We start from the raw sequence: 14,760 nt of genomic DNA, 5'->3' as shown, positions 1-14,760 counted from the left end.
AAAAATTGGTAAGAACAGTTTTTTAAAATTAAAAAGCCAAATTAAATGTAAACTTATGTACATAAATTTAGATTCAATTATTTTTTCAAGGATCAACTAACTTTTTTACTAAAATTTTTAAATAGGAACTAAAAATATTTATGTCTTCCTTTGAGGTACAGTGGGGCTTTGACTTACGAGTGTCCCAACTAACGAGTTTTCCGAGATATGAACCGTCTCTCAGCCGATTTTTTGCTTTGAGTTGCGAGCTAAAATTCGGGTTACGAGCCAGCTTCAGATACCCCACCGCTAGTTGGCTCAGCGAACATCACAGTGAACGCCACAACATCAGCCCAGCATCACGTGTCTCACTCATTCACTTTTTGATTTGACAAAAGAGTAATTTGAGTTGTGAGCTCCGTCATGGAACAAATTAAACTCGTAAGTCAAGGCTCCACTGTCTAGGATATGTACTTATATTTTCTATATAATCAAATAATAAAATATGTTTAATTTTATGCTTCTGAAAAATATTATTGGGTCTAACATCATCTGTTTGTAAGGTAAATTATATTCTAAATAGAGTGCTGAATTTGGAAGACTCTCAAAAAATAAAATTCTCTATTTTCTAAAATGTAGTGATTATTGAAAAATTAGGGCCTATCTGCTACCTCTTAAACTTCTAATACTCTGTTCTCCTATTATAATAAAACCAGGCTTCATATTTAAAGCCTTTTTGTTTTTATCATTAACTACATTCTATAGTGTACCCTAGAAGACATAAACCCAAAGATGTGGATAGTTCTAGAAAGGTTATCATGGGGTTTAGCAGATACTTAAAAAAATACCTGTTATAAAAAGTACAAAGCCACCATCCTGGACACAGGTGTCCCCTGGGCCCCCAGGGTCACCTGGCTTCTGGCCTTGGAGTGTGCTTCTCAGGACTGTGATACGCTCCCCTGAAGTTCAGACACACACAGGGAGAAGGCCATGCGATGGATGAAGACAGAGGTGGGAACGATGCATTTACAGGTCAAGGAACACCAAGGATTGTCAGAGACCACCAGCAATTAGAAGAGAGCAGCCCCATTGCCTTCCAGGGAGCTGCAATGAATGAGCCACAGTCAGAAGTCATGGATCCCCCTCTGAGTCAGGAGACATTTTCAGACGTTTGGAGTTTACTTTATGAAAACAATGATCTGAATCCTAAAGCCTCCCAGGCAATGGATGAACTGGTCTGGATGTCCCCAGACCTCATAAACTGCCTGGATAAAGGTCCAAATGAAGCCTCCAGTAGCCTCCTGCACTAGCAGCTGCTATCCCAACACCAGCCACCTCCTGGGTCCTGTCATCCTCTGTCCCTTCCCAGAAGACCTATCCTGGTAGCTATGGTTTCCGTTTAGGATTTCTGAATTCTGGGACAGCAAAGTCTATAACCTGCATGTACTAGCCTACCCTCAACAAGCTGTTTTGCCAGATGGCAAAGACCTGCCCCCCATGCAGCTGTGGGTCAACTCTCCACACCCGCTCAGTACCCATGTCCGTGTCATGGCCATCTGTAAGAAGTCTGAGCACATGACAGAGGTCGTGAGTGCTGCCCCACAATGAGTGCTGCTCTGACTATAGTAATGGTCTGGCTCCTCCTCAGTATCTTATCCGGGTGGAAAGGAATTTGCGTGCCGAGTACTTGAATGACAACAACACTTTGTGACATTGTGTGGTGGTGTCCCATGAGCTGCCTGAGGTGGGCTCTGACTATACCACCATCCACTGCAGCTTCATGTGTAATAGCTCCTGTATGGGGGCATAAGCCAGCAGCCCATCCTCACCATCATCACACTGGAAGATTCCAATGGTAATCTGCTGGGGCGGAACAGCTTTGAGGTTTGTATTTGTGCCTGTCCTGGGAGAGACCAGGGCACAGAGAAAGAAAAATTCTGCAAGAAAGGGGAGCCTTGTCTCAAGCAGCCCCCTGGAAGCACTAAGCAAGCACCGCCCACCAACACTGACTCCTCTCTTCCCCCCCCCCCGCCCCAAGATGCCAGTGGATTGAGAACATTTCACCCTTCAGGTCCATGGGCATGAACTCTTCAAGATGTTCTGAGACTGAATGAAGCCTTAGGCCAGCCGTGGGCAAACTACGGCCCGCAGGCCGGATCCGGCCCGTTTGAAATGAATAAAACTAAAAAAAAAAAAGACCGTACCCTTTTATGTAATGATGTTTACTTTGAATTTATATTAGTTCACACAAACACTCCATCCATGCTTTTGTTCCGGCCCTCCCTCCGGTCCAGTTTAAGAACCCATTGTAGCCCTCGAGTCAAAAAGTTTGCCCACCCCTGCCTTAGGCAGTGGTTCTCAACCTTCTGGCCCTTTAAATACAGTTCCTCATGTTGTGACCCAACCATAAAATTATTTTCATTGCTACTTCATAACTGTAATGTTGCTACTGTTATGAATCGTAATGTAAATATCTGATATGCAGGATGGTCTTAGGCGACCCCTGTGAAAGGGTTGTTCGACCGCCAAAGGGGTCGCGACCCACAGGTTGAGAACTGCTGCCTTAGAGCTAAAGGACGCCCAGGCTAGAAAGGACCTGGGTGGAAGCAAGACTCACTCCAGCCAACTGAAGTCTTAAAAGGGGCACTCTACCTTCCGCCATAAAAAAAAGACTCATGTACAAGAGAGAGGGACCTGACTCAGACTGGCATCCCCTTTCCTGGCATTTCTTTGGGGTTTGGGAGCTTAAACCTCTGTTTGGTACAGTTGTGCCTCAGAAATGTCCCAGAATTCCGTTGGCTTTGGCATAGGCCTCTACTAAAGAAGTTAGTTAGCCTGCACTGGTGGTTTTTCAGGGGAGGTGGGGGAGCTGAGATGTTTCCATTTAACTTTTAAGGTCTTTACTGTGAAGACCATTTGGGGGGGATAGGAAAATGTTCCTACATGTAAGGGTTAAGTTTTAAATCAGCCACACACTAGGTTGGAAACTAGCCAGGGAAGCTATCTCAAGTTTAATTTCTCCTAACTTCATTGTCCACATTGATAAAATGTCAATAATCATACCTACCTTATGGGGCTTATTGTGAGGGTTAATGAAATTATGTATGTTTGGGAATAGGCTCCCTCAGGGGTGCCGGTTTCCTGTCCCTTTTGGTAGATGGGTTAATGGTTCCTCTGACTGGGCAGGTAGTTAAGAGGAAGGAATTTCTAAGTCCCTTCTCTGCTGGCTTGGCCAAATGCTGTCTGAAGTCAGGGGAAACTCACCACCGAAGAGAGATCTCACCTCATCCCATACCTTGGAAGGTTCCATCTCCAGTGTAGGATCTGTATCTTCCAAGATGTTTTATATCCCCCAAATGTTCAGGATCAATTTATTCTACAGTCTGTAATGCATATCTGTATTCCTCACCCATACCCTTTCCCCTCTTCCCCTTTTACATCATATTTTTATATTGGTTCCTTATTTTACAATAAAACTTTGCTGATAAAAAAAATACCTGTTATACTTTTAAGGATCTCTGTCTGCTCTGTTTTCTGAATTTAAGAAGCTGCCTATTTTCTTTCTCAATGTCTTTCATTGGGGCAGTGATTTCAAATAGAAGTCACCAGTACAATGTATTCATTAATATCCAAGTAGTTATGACTTTCAGCATTATCTTTCTCTTGCCCTTTCATTTGTAAAAGTTTCCCAATTTGTGATATGTTACTTTCCCTTTGATAGAAGTCATTACTGAGAGAGAAGCCAATAACTTTATAAAAGAGAATAAGTTACATGGACAAAAGTTAATAGCAGAATGGGTATAGAATCTAAGTATAGTGATTATTGAGAGTTAATTTCTCTGAGTCTAATATGTAAAATGTGGTAATGATACTTTGCTATCAGAATTTATATAGAATTTAGCTGGAATGATGTAAATACATCTAGTATATATTTGTCACATAACAGATTGTTGGTAAGTATTAATTCCTCCTTCATGGATATTTCTTGTCAGATGGTTTCTAGAATTCCATGTCCATTTGTGAAATTTGGGCGTCCTAATGGTAGTGACTTTTTTACTCATTGTTCTATCTAGCACAGAAAGTGATAGGGAGCATTCATTAACTTAGTAAATGTTTGATAAACATTTACTGTGACGAGTCGTAGATGTGGGTCTGTTTATTGGGTACCACTATTGCTTTCACTGTTATTCTCTGTCGTTGTTTCTAAATTTAATTTAAATTAGTTGTTATGCTTACTTTATTTATTATTACTATTATGATTACTGTGGTAAGAAAATATAAGAGAGTAGATTTCCTCTTTATACAATTTGAAGTGTACAGCACAGTATTCTTAACTATAACACAATGCTGTACAGAAGATCTCTAGAACTTATTCATCTTGTATAACTGAAACTTTATACCCATTGAGCAGCATCTCCCCATGTCTTTCTCCTTCAACCCCTGGCAATTACCATTCTACTTTATGCTCCTATGAGTTTAGATGTTTCATATAAGTGGAGTCATGCCATAGATATGATCTTCTGCAACTGGCTTATTTCACTTAGCATAAATTATCAGGTTTATCCATGTTGTTACATATGTCAGCATTTCCTCCTTTTATGGCTACATAATGTTCCATTTAATGCGTATACCACATTTTCTTTATTTTTAAGGTGCTGACAAATTTTCAGTTTTCATTCATTTATCTTGCTGGTATTGCTAGCTGAATTTATATATCTATATCTGTATCAACATTTATATTGATCTATTTCTCTAAATCTATAGCTATACCTATATTTATGTGTGAGTGGAGTGCTAATAAATTTTTAACAACCAGCTCACTGAAAAAAAAAAAGAAAATTTCTGATTGGTAGTGGTTACTGATTTCTATGGTATAAATACTTCAACCATATCCAAATTCAAACTACCACCATGATATTGCTGAGTGTGGAGTTGAGGAGAGATGTGCACTAGCATACCATTATAGAGTATTTTCACTAAATAGATACAAAGATGTAAATAACCTCATAAGCATTGAAAATAGTAAAATAAAGTAAAATCATTAGGAAATCTTGAGTTTTTAAATTGATTATAGTTGTTTTAATATAATTTATTTAATGGTAAGTTTAGGGCTATGTTTAACAGTAGGCTTGCAAATATCCTTCAAATTTAACATTCAGGTCTCATGAGGCAGCTTTTACTTAAAAGCTAGCTCCAGCACACCACTTTAGTTTCAAAGTTCCTTCTCATTTCTAAAACCAACAATTAATCATGGCTTTAACTCTTTTTTGATTATTTTCTTATGTCCTTTTAATTTTTTTTAAATGTGTTTTATTGATTTTTTACAGAGAGGAAGGGAGAGTGATAGAGAGTTAGAAACATCGATGAGAGAGAAACATCGATCAGCTGCCTCCTGCACACCCCCTACTGGGGATGTGCCCACAACCAAGGTACATGTCCTTGACCTGAATCAAACCTGGGACCCTTCAGTCCGCAGGCCAACGCTTTATCCACTGAGCCAAACCGGCTAGGGCATGTCCTTTTAATTTTTTATGTTTGGTAGGTTTTTACAATTAATATTGATAAGTAGAAACTTACCAAACAATTTAAGAATTTGCCTTTTCTTTGTGCACTTGAACTAGTATACATTGCTTGAATGACTTCAATAACTTATTGCCAAGTGTCTTAAGAGCTAATCTCCAAATCACTTTGTTTCTTTATTTTTTCTTTAGTGAGGATGAATAATTGTGTTCACCAAAGATAAACTATATGCTAAGTAAAAGACAATCACCTGCAAAATACAGATTTTGATACATTTTCTGAAACGTTTTTTTTCTGGAAGTAAAGATTTCAGTATTTAGTGTTAATTATATACTTTTCAAAAGAAATATAAGAAAACAGAGCCTATAAATACAAAGTAAAAATGTCAAATTTTTATTCACAAATGATTAGAGTCAATCCACAAAAAATTCTCTCCCACATAAATATACGCTCCAATCCTGCTCCTTCCTCTCTGCCCCTCATCATAGCCCTGCCACTGCAGTTATGAAGGCTGAAGTGAGGAGCCTCACACTTTACAAGTATTCAGGATGAAGAAGCTGTGGTAAAAAATAAACATGACTATCTTGAAGAGAAGCACTTTTAGAATCCTGTTGTATGGTGCAAAGTGCTTCATGGACACTCTCTCCAGTGAGACAACCACATCTGTTGAAAATTTTAATAAAAAAAAAACACTGAAAGTCCCTGAAAATTGTCTTAACACACCTAAAATGTAGAAACATTCATTTAAGAGAATCACTCAATATCACAGTGAGAATATGACATTTTGGCTTCAATCCCCACCCCTGTTTCTTTAAGTCAGTGTAACCAAAGCTTTTCTCTGGGTGGATGTGACCATAAGACAGAGGTTTGGGGTTTGGTGCTTCTCTTATAGGATGATCTGCCCTTTGCTATACCACCAGAGACTGTTGTCACCACCTGGCCATAGCTGTAGAGTTGCAGCTGCTTCTAAATCTCCTGAGCCAATACTCCTAGAGTTGTCAGATGCTTCCTGTCATAAATGGAGGGAAAGAGGCCAAGATTATAAAAATGGGAAAGAATTATATATTCAAGCCAGTGGTGAGGGAACAACTAGAAAGATACATACACTCGAATTAAATTGGATGCTTACCTCACACCATGCAGAAAAATTAACTCAAAATGGACCATAGACCTAAATATAAAAGTGAAAACTATAAAAATCTTAGAAGAAAATATGAGTAAATATCCTTGACCTTTGATTAGGCAATAATTTCTTAGATATGATACCAAAAGCATAGGCATAAAAAATTAGATTTCATCAAAATAAACAACTTTGGCATTACAGTTATTCTATCAAGAAAAGAAAAAAAACAGTGCACAAAATGGGAAAATATTAGCAATCACATATATGAAAAGAAAATAGTATCCAGAATATATAAAAACACGACAAAGTAATAAAATGATAAATAATCTTTTACATGGGCAAAGTACCTAGATGGACATGTCTTCAAAGAAGGTATACAGTTGGTAAGAAAGCACATAAGATGTTAAACACCAATGAGATACCACTTTGCACTACTAGGATGGCTCTAATGATGATGACAGATAATAACAAATGCTGGTGAGTATATGGAGAAATTGGAGAAACCCTTGTGTACTTCTGATGGGCATGAGAAATAGTGCTGCCACTTTCAAAGTTTCCTCACAATTAAAAGGGAACGAAAGACCTTTACGAAGCAGTGACATTTGAGTTGATACCTGAACAAATAGGCAGACCAATGAATATGAGGATCTGGATGAAAGAACTCCAGACAGGAGAGCGACAAGCACAAAGGGAGGAATGAAGTTGGCATCATCAAGAAAAAGAAAAAAACGGCTTGTGTGGTTAGAGTAGAGAGGGTAGTGGAAAGTGCAGCAATGGGAGGTGATGACAGAGAAAGGGATAGAAGGCAGATCAGACAGGGTTTAATGAGCACTGGAGGAGGACGAAACTAAATACACATTAGAATTTTGTCCTGGCTTCTTTTTTTTTCTACTTCCTTCCTCCCTTATATTTTCCTTTCACTTTCCTTTATCTCTTCTCCCCTCTTTTCTTTCTTTCAGTCACCTATATGATGTGGTTCACTATTTCTAGAACCCCAAATCCAGAATTCTATTTTACTGTTTTAGTTCTAGCTTTTAAATATTCAATTATATATATGAAGGACTAGCCTAGGAGATATTTCCTCATTCATAATTTGCATTACAAATTTCAAAGTAATAGCTGTCAAATCAATTTTCAGATAAGAAGCAGTTTGTTACTTTAGGGAACTTCTAAATATGTACATATGTTTATAAATATCATACACTTAAAAGTGTTAACTTACGATCTTTTGTTGATGTGGCATTTCTAATTATAGGGTGCAACGTTCAGGATACCTATCTTTGATTTATTTCAATGTATATTTTTGTTTGCGTTACTACTTTAAAATAGTTTTGAGGTTCTAACAACCAAGTGCTGGGAGGAATCTGCATCTTCTGTTGGTAGTGAATGTACTTTAAGTGATTTTGAGCTCTATAAGAAAGGATTTAAAGGGAATCCTAAATTCATTTGTTTCAAAGATGATGTAGGAGTGAAGGGGGAGCTGACAAAAACCCATAAGTTTTTTACAAAATATTTAGTGGGGGGATGAGAAGAAACGTGCAGTGGTCAGTATTTCCAAGATTGGCAAAAATAGAAACCTCCATTCACTGTTGGTAGGAGCATATGTATACTCTTCTAAATTTTCTGGAGATTATGTAGGCAATGTGCATTTAAATTTAAAATGGGCATGCATGTTATATTTCATAGATGTATGCATGGGTTACATTCTAAATTTTCCCTAGTAAAAGTATAGTTAAGCAAATGATGACAGTGATCAATATCCTATTGAAGAATTTTGAAAATGGATTGTAAAACAGTATTTATAGTATGGTTTTTAGGATAAGAGTATTGAAGAAGAATATAGAATTGAGATAGAATATAAGAGAGATAGAGACACTAAAGATGAATATCTTTTTTATTATGATCTTCAAATAATTGTGTGTATATCTGTGATAAAATTGTATTTTGTTCTTCTTATTTATACTTTACTTTTCTCTAGTGAAATGTAATTTTATATTAAATAAGAAACTTATTTAGGACAAAATGATTAATGAACTCACGAAGAACATCCGTATGATTATAAGACAGTATATAAGGATTAATGGGGAAATAATAAATGGGAAAATAATGGCTTGAAAATATACTACTTATTTGAAAAATATCATTTCCATATTGGAAGGAGGTAATTTTTATTATATGGAGATGCGCTTTCTCTTTTTAATGATGAGGGGAGCTTCGATGTATTTTTAATCTAAGAGTAAACAAATTTAACATTTTGGCAGCTTTACATTATTTTTGATCATATAAACCAAGCAAACAAAAGCTTTTACCTTTGGCAAAGTTTCTGTTGGTCATAAATTTACTTGAAGATAGAAATTGGTCTTGAAGTGAAGGCATTGGATGTACTTTTCTAGTTTATATTCCTTTGGGGGGGGGTAAGATGTTTTCTGGTTTATAAACATGCATCTATTAAAGACCCAAGGTGTAAAAGAGTAAGTGCCTTTGAAGAACCTAAGGCAAGTATGGTGAGAAAGTGGATAAATGAATGGATTGACATGGATTTTGCGGGGGGAGGGGGTAAACAGAGACTACATCATGCAGCATCCTATAGCTTGTGTTTACCATTTTGTATTTTATTTCAAGAGAAATAGGGAACTGCTGATGCATTTTAATCAAATGGAGTGATATGATCTCTTTATTTTTTAAGGCTCACAATGACGACGCTGTGAAAAGGGAATTTTACTTAGAACAGAGGAGACTTGGGTGGGGCTTAAAGGGTCAACAGGCTGAGTGAGGATTTGGAGAGATCAGTTAAGAGGTCATAATAGTTGTCTAACCATGAACGTATTGTGATTTGGACTAGAAAGTGGGCATTGCACTTTAAAGAAAAACTTTTTGATTGTAGCATCTAATTTTGTTGAGGCTTGATTAAAGGATGGGGAGGGAGAAAGAGAAATCCTAGATGATTTGAAGAATCTGGCAGAATTTTAGTAAATGGGTAGTTCCTTTTCTTAAGGTAATATACAGCTGAGTAGGTACAGGTTTCAAACGGAATGTAGTATATTTTTAAATTCTGAAGTGGATTTGTTCAGTAACTTGTAGTAAATATATGTCTGAAGTCCATGGAGCTCATTTAAAAAGCATTTCCTCTTAATTAATTATTCATCCTCAAGGAAAGTGTCAATGACTCTGAAAGTCAGCAGTTTTTGAGTTGTTTTTTTTTTTTAATTAAAGAAATCATTCTTGAAATGATGACATCCAAAAATCTATCATACTAGGAAATAATTGCCCAATTTAAACTATTGTTTGTTAATAACTTTCATAGAGAATAGCATAAGAACTCTTTTGGATTCGAAATAGAGAGTAATCTGGCATGCTATATTTAGGAATACAGACCTTAAATAACTATTCTGCAATAAAAGAGCCTTTGTTGATAGATATAAAGGTCTGGTTATAAATTCCTCAACTTTGTTTTATATTGAAAAGTATGATACCTCTCCCATGGCCAGCGTAGCTTAGTGATTGAGTTTTGACCTATGAACCATGAGGTCATCAGTTTGATTCTCAGTCAAGGCACATGCCCAGGTTGCAGGCTCAATCCCCAGTAGGGGGTGTGCAGAAGGCAACAGACCAATGATTCTCTCTCATCATTAATGTTTCTATCTCCCTCTCCCTCTCCCTTCCTCTCTGAAATCAATAAAAAATATATTTAAAAAAAAGAAAAGTATTAGCCCTCTTGCTAAACCATCTCAGAAATTTTCTTATTATCTACCAAATTTTAATACAGTTTTTAAAAGTAAATTAATAGTGGATAGAGTGTTGACCTGTGGACTGAAAAGTCCCAGGTTCGATTCCAGCCAAGGGCACATGCCCAGGTTGCAGGCTTGATCCCCAGTAGGGAACGTGCAGGAGGCAGCCAACTGATGATTCTCTCTCATCATTGATGTTTCTATCTCTCTCTCTCTCTCCTTTCCTCTCTGAAATAAATTTAAAAAACTATATATATATATTTAAAAAGTAAATTAATATTAAAAATGTTATAGAACATGCATACAATTTTTAAATATACTGAATGCAAGTAGTGCCCTTTGTATGAAACTAAACAAAAATTAAATACCTTCAAAAATATCTTATTCTGAATTTTCCTTAGACCAGTGATGGCAAACCTTTTGAGCTCGGCGTGTCAGCATTTTGAAAAACCCTAACTTAACTCTGGTGCCGTGTCACATATAGAAATTTTTTGATATTTGCAACCATAGTAAAACAAAGATGTATATTTTTGATATTTATTTTATATATTTAAATGCCATTTAACAAAGAAAAATCAACCAAAAAAATGAGTTCGCGTGTCACCTCTGACACGCGTGTCATAGGTTCGCCATCACTGCCCTAGACTGAAAAACAATTACTCAAATCTTATATGCTGTCCACATATTCTGCCTATTATTGCAGCCTAAGAAAGAATATTTGTACATTATTTTTCAAAATCATGTAAGGAAAACAATTGTTTTAAAGGAAAGAATGAGTCTGGGGCTGAGACTTTTTTTTTACACTTGCAATACAAAGTTACTTTTCCTGCAGCAATTTCAACAATGAAGGCTTTTTACTAAGTACATATTGTTGTTGAGAGATATAAATAATAACTTGGTTGGTCAAAATAGAGAGAATCAAGCCTAAAGCCTTCCTGTTTGACCTCCAGTACATAAACTCAGAAGCTTCATGGTCCCATCTTTCTCTTGAGACTTTGGGTATGATTTTGTTTACAGCTCATGTCCTATGTGCTTGAGTTTGCAGTAACTGAGCATTTTGGGGCTCCAGGCACTATACAAGATAGTTGGTATATGCCACAAAGATAAAAATAATAATTAAACCAACAAACTATTGAAGTGTTTATGATCCTCAGTGATCTAATGACCTTTCTGAAAAGGTGACATTTATGCTGGGAAGTTTGAACTATGAAAAATTAGGGGGAACAAGGGGAATATTAACTCCAGAGAAATAGTATGTGTCAAGGCCCTCAGGCTTGAATCACTTGGTGAACTTATGGAACTGAAAGGGGCCAGTATCTGTGGAGCTGAGAGAGCAGCCTGAGCCAAGTGCCATAAAGTGAAGTAGGAGAGTTTGAGAGGACTTTTGAGTCTAGAAAGAGTTATAACTTTATTCTAAGGTCATTAGGAAACCACTGATGGATTTTAGAGCTACAATGATGAGATGTTCACTTTTAAGGGGGTCACTCTAATGTTGTTTGCCATGAGAAAATACAAAGAGGGCAAGCGGTAGGCAGGTACAGAGTTTAGGTCCTGTATGGATTGGCTGAAAGAAATTGTGCTTGCCTAGGCCAGTGGTCGGCAAACTGCGGCTCGCGAGCCACATGCGGCTCTTGGGCCCCTTGAGTGTGGCTCTTCCTACGCCTTAGGAGTACCCTAATTAAGTTAATAACAATGTACCTACCTATATAGTTTAAGTTTAAAAAATTTGGCTCTCAAAAGAAATTTCAATTGTTGTACTGTTGATATTTGGCTCTGTTGACTAATGAGTTTGCCGACCACTGGCCTAGGCAATCAGGTTAGATAAAGTTTCCAATGTAATTACTCAAAGATTTTCAAAAGCTAGATAATCACTAGACATGAACAGATATACTGCTCAGCAAAATAGATTCCCATGTCCCAGCAGAGCCCTCAGTGGCATAGATGCTCATGACACTAGGGCCCAAGCTAGTGTCTGCCCAGTTCTGGAAATTTCAGTTGTTATGACCCTGCCCTGTCGTACTTGGATATTACATCACCATTGCAGAAGAACTTGAACTAATAATCTTTATACTTTCATTTCAAGGATTATTTATATAAATATCTGGTTTTCCTGGTCCTTAAACTAAGAGTCAGCAAGGCCACATCATCATTAGTGGCTGAAAAGGATCTCTTCATCCAGCTTTGCAGAAGTCTGGATGGAAAGCACATAAGCACATTTCTCCTTCAGTGGCTCTTTCACTTTTTTTTAACCTCACCCAAGGATGTTTATTGATGAGAGAGAGAGAGAGAGAGAGAGAGAGAGAGAGAGAGAGAGAGAGCATTGCAACCCGTGCCAAGCTGGGATTGAACTCACAACCTAAGTATGTGCTGTGGCCAGGAATCGAACCCATAACCTTTTGGTGTATGGGACAGTATTCCAAACAACTGAACTACCCGTCCAGGGCAGCTTTACTTGGGCAAGGGTAGTGGAAATTATGATAGAAAAATATAGCTTCATGTGTAATATATTTTGCAGTGAGTACTGACAGGATATGAAGATGAGTTGGATGACAGAGATTAGTTTGGAGAAAGTAAGAATCATAAAGGAATGCCAGATAGTAGATGGTAGGCCATTTAGCTGAAATTCTTAACCCAAAAGCATCCATTACATCAATTAACAACTAAGAACTGATTGTGTCCAGTGTAGAATTCATCTGCTTTTTGTGCTGGCTTTGTGCTCTAAATTCTCCTCCGCCCTCTTAAACTGTCACTTTTTAGAACTATATAATTTAATGCTTTACTTTTTATTGGTATTGAAGAAAAGGTGCTTGTGCTTCTTAGGGAACTAATATGAGTAGTAAAACTTAGCTCAAAAGCAGTTGCATGGATGTTCATTGCAGTAGTGTTTTAATAGTGAAATACCATAAATATCCTCAGTGCATGAGATGAAAAACTATTGAGTCACTAAAAATGATGTATCATATCAGCGGTTTTCAATTGGTCATGCTATTGCCACAAGATGATATTCTACAATGGTGTGATTTTTTATCATAATGACAAGGGAGGGCCAGGAATACTGCTAAACATTCTACAATGCAAAGGACAGCCCCCCGCCCAACAAAGAATTATCCAGTGTCACTTTTGAAAACCCCCGTATTATGTCAATGTATAATAATAATGATATACTATAAATACATAATGTTGAATGAAAAGGTAAGGTTTAGAATTATAGGAAAGGATGACAGTGTATTACTTATTTTAATGCTAGCTATTAGAGCAAAGCATAGCCAAAATTTCAGTGGCTGAACAAAATAGGCATTTATTGTTTGCTCGTCACAGACCATGGCAGTTCATAGTGGCATGTGGCTTTCCTACGTTCAGTTATGTAGGGATTCAGACCTCTTTCATCTTTTTGCTTCACCATTTCTTTACTCTCAGAATCCTCTGCATTCAACCATTGGATGAGGGAAAAGAGAGTGGAAAAGACACATTCGTTTTTGAAAATCCCCAACTCAGAATTGATACAAATGACTACTACTCATATTCCACTGGGAGAAACTAATAAAATAACCACACCTGGTGTGACAAGGGCTATAAAATGTAGTTACAGGGTGAGCAGCTTCTTCCTCAGCAATATGAGTGGGGGGCATAGATTGTTATGGGCAGCTAGTTAGCTCTGTGAAGGACACCTAATATTTAAGTAAATTTGCAAAGATTATATGCATACACACACCTACATACTCACACAATACCATCTATTGTTTATGGGCAGGGAACGATTTATTAAAAATAGAACATTTGGACTGAATTGGTGAACATAAAATTCATGTATTCAACTGAAACTGGTTTGGCTCAGTGGATAGAGCATCGGCCTTCGGACTGAAAGGTCCCAGGTTCTAGTTAGCTCTGTGAAGGACACCTAATATTTAAGTAAATTTGCAAAGATTATATGCATACACACACCTACATACTCACACAATACCATCTATTGTTTATGGGCAGGGAACGATTTATTAAAAATAGAACATTTGGACTGAATATATTTTAAAAAATTCATGTATTCAGCTGTGAAGAGGAGAACAGGAGACTAGGTCTAGAGATAAGGGAGCAAAATTATCTTCAAACATACCTGTATTGTTTTATTTTATGGTTAGATTATGAGCACTGAATTATTTAGGACCAGTTATTAGTAACTATAATTTAAGTATGTGTCCATATTTACTTGTATAATTCCTTGGACTTATCTGATTTTACCTTCCTCAAAACAAAATAATGAACAAATTGAGCAAATCAAACCTGTTTTATATCAAATAACTTATTTTTAAATTGATTAACAAAATGAGATGTGCCTTCTACATTATTTTTAAGTTATATGTAAAAAGTATAGTCATATAGAAGATTTTTTATAAAATATTTTATTGACATAAAAGT

General features: G+C 36.9%; 1 protein-coding gene and 1 pseudogene across 1 annotated transcript in view; both read left to right on the top strand.

Moving 5' to 3' along the window:
* The window catches only part of DMD (dystrophin), a 2,279,750-nt gene that overhangs the window by 47,308 nt on the left and 2,217,682 nt on the right, over positions 1–14,760 (top strand). The window lies entirely within an intron of this gene.
* Positions 1,089–2,789, top strand: LOC102429466 (annotated as a pseudogene).

This window comes from Myotis lucifugus, unplaced genomic scaffold, assembly GCF_000147115.1.
Source record: "Myotis lucifugus unplaced genomic scaffold, Myoluc2.0 scaffold_20, whole genome shotgun sequence".
NCBI lineage: Eukaryota > Metazoa > Chordata > Mammalia > Chiroptera > Vespertilionidae > Myotis > Myotis lucifugus.
This window is presented reverse-complemented; position numbering and strand designations above follow the sequence as displayed.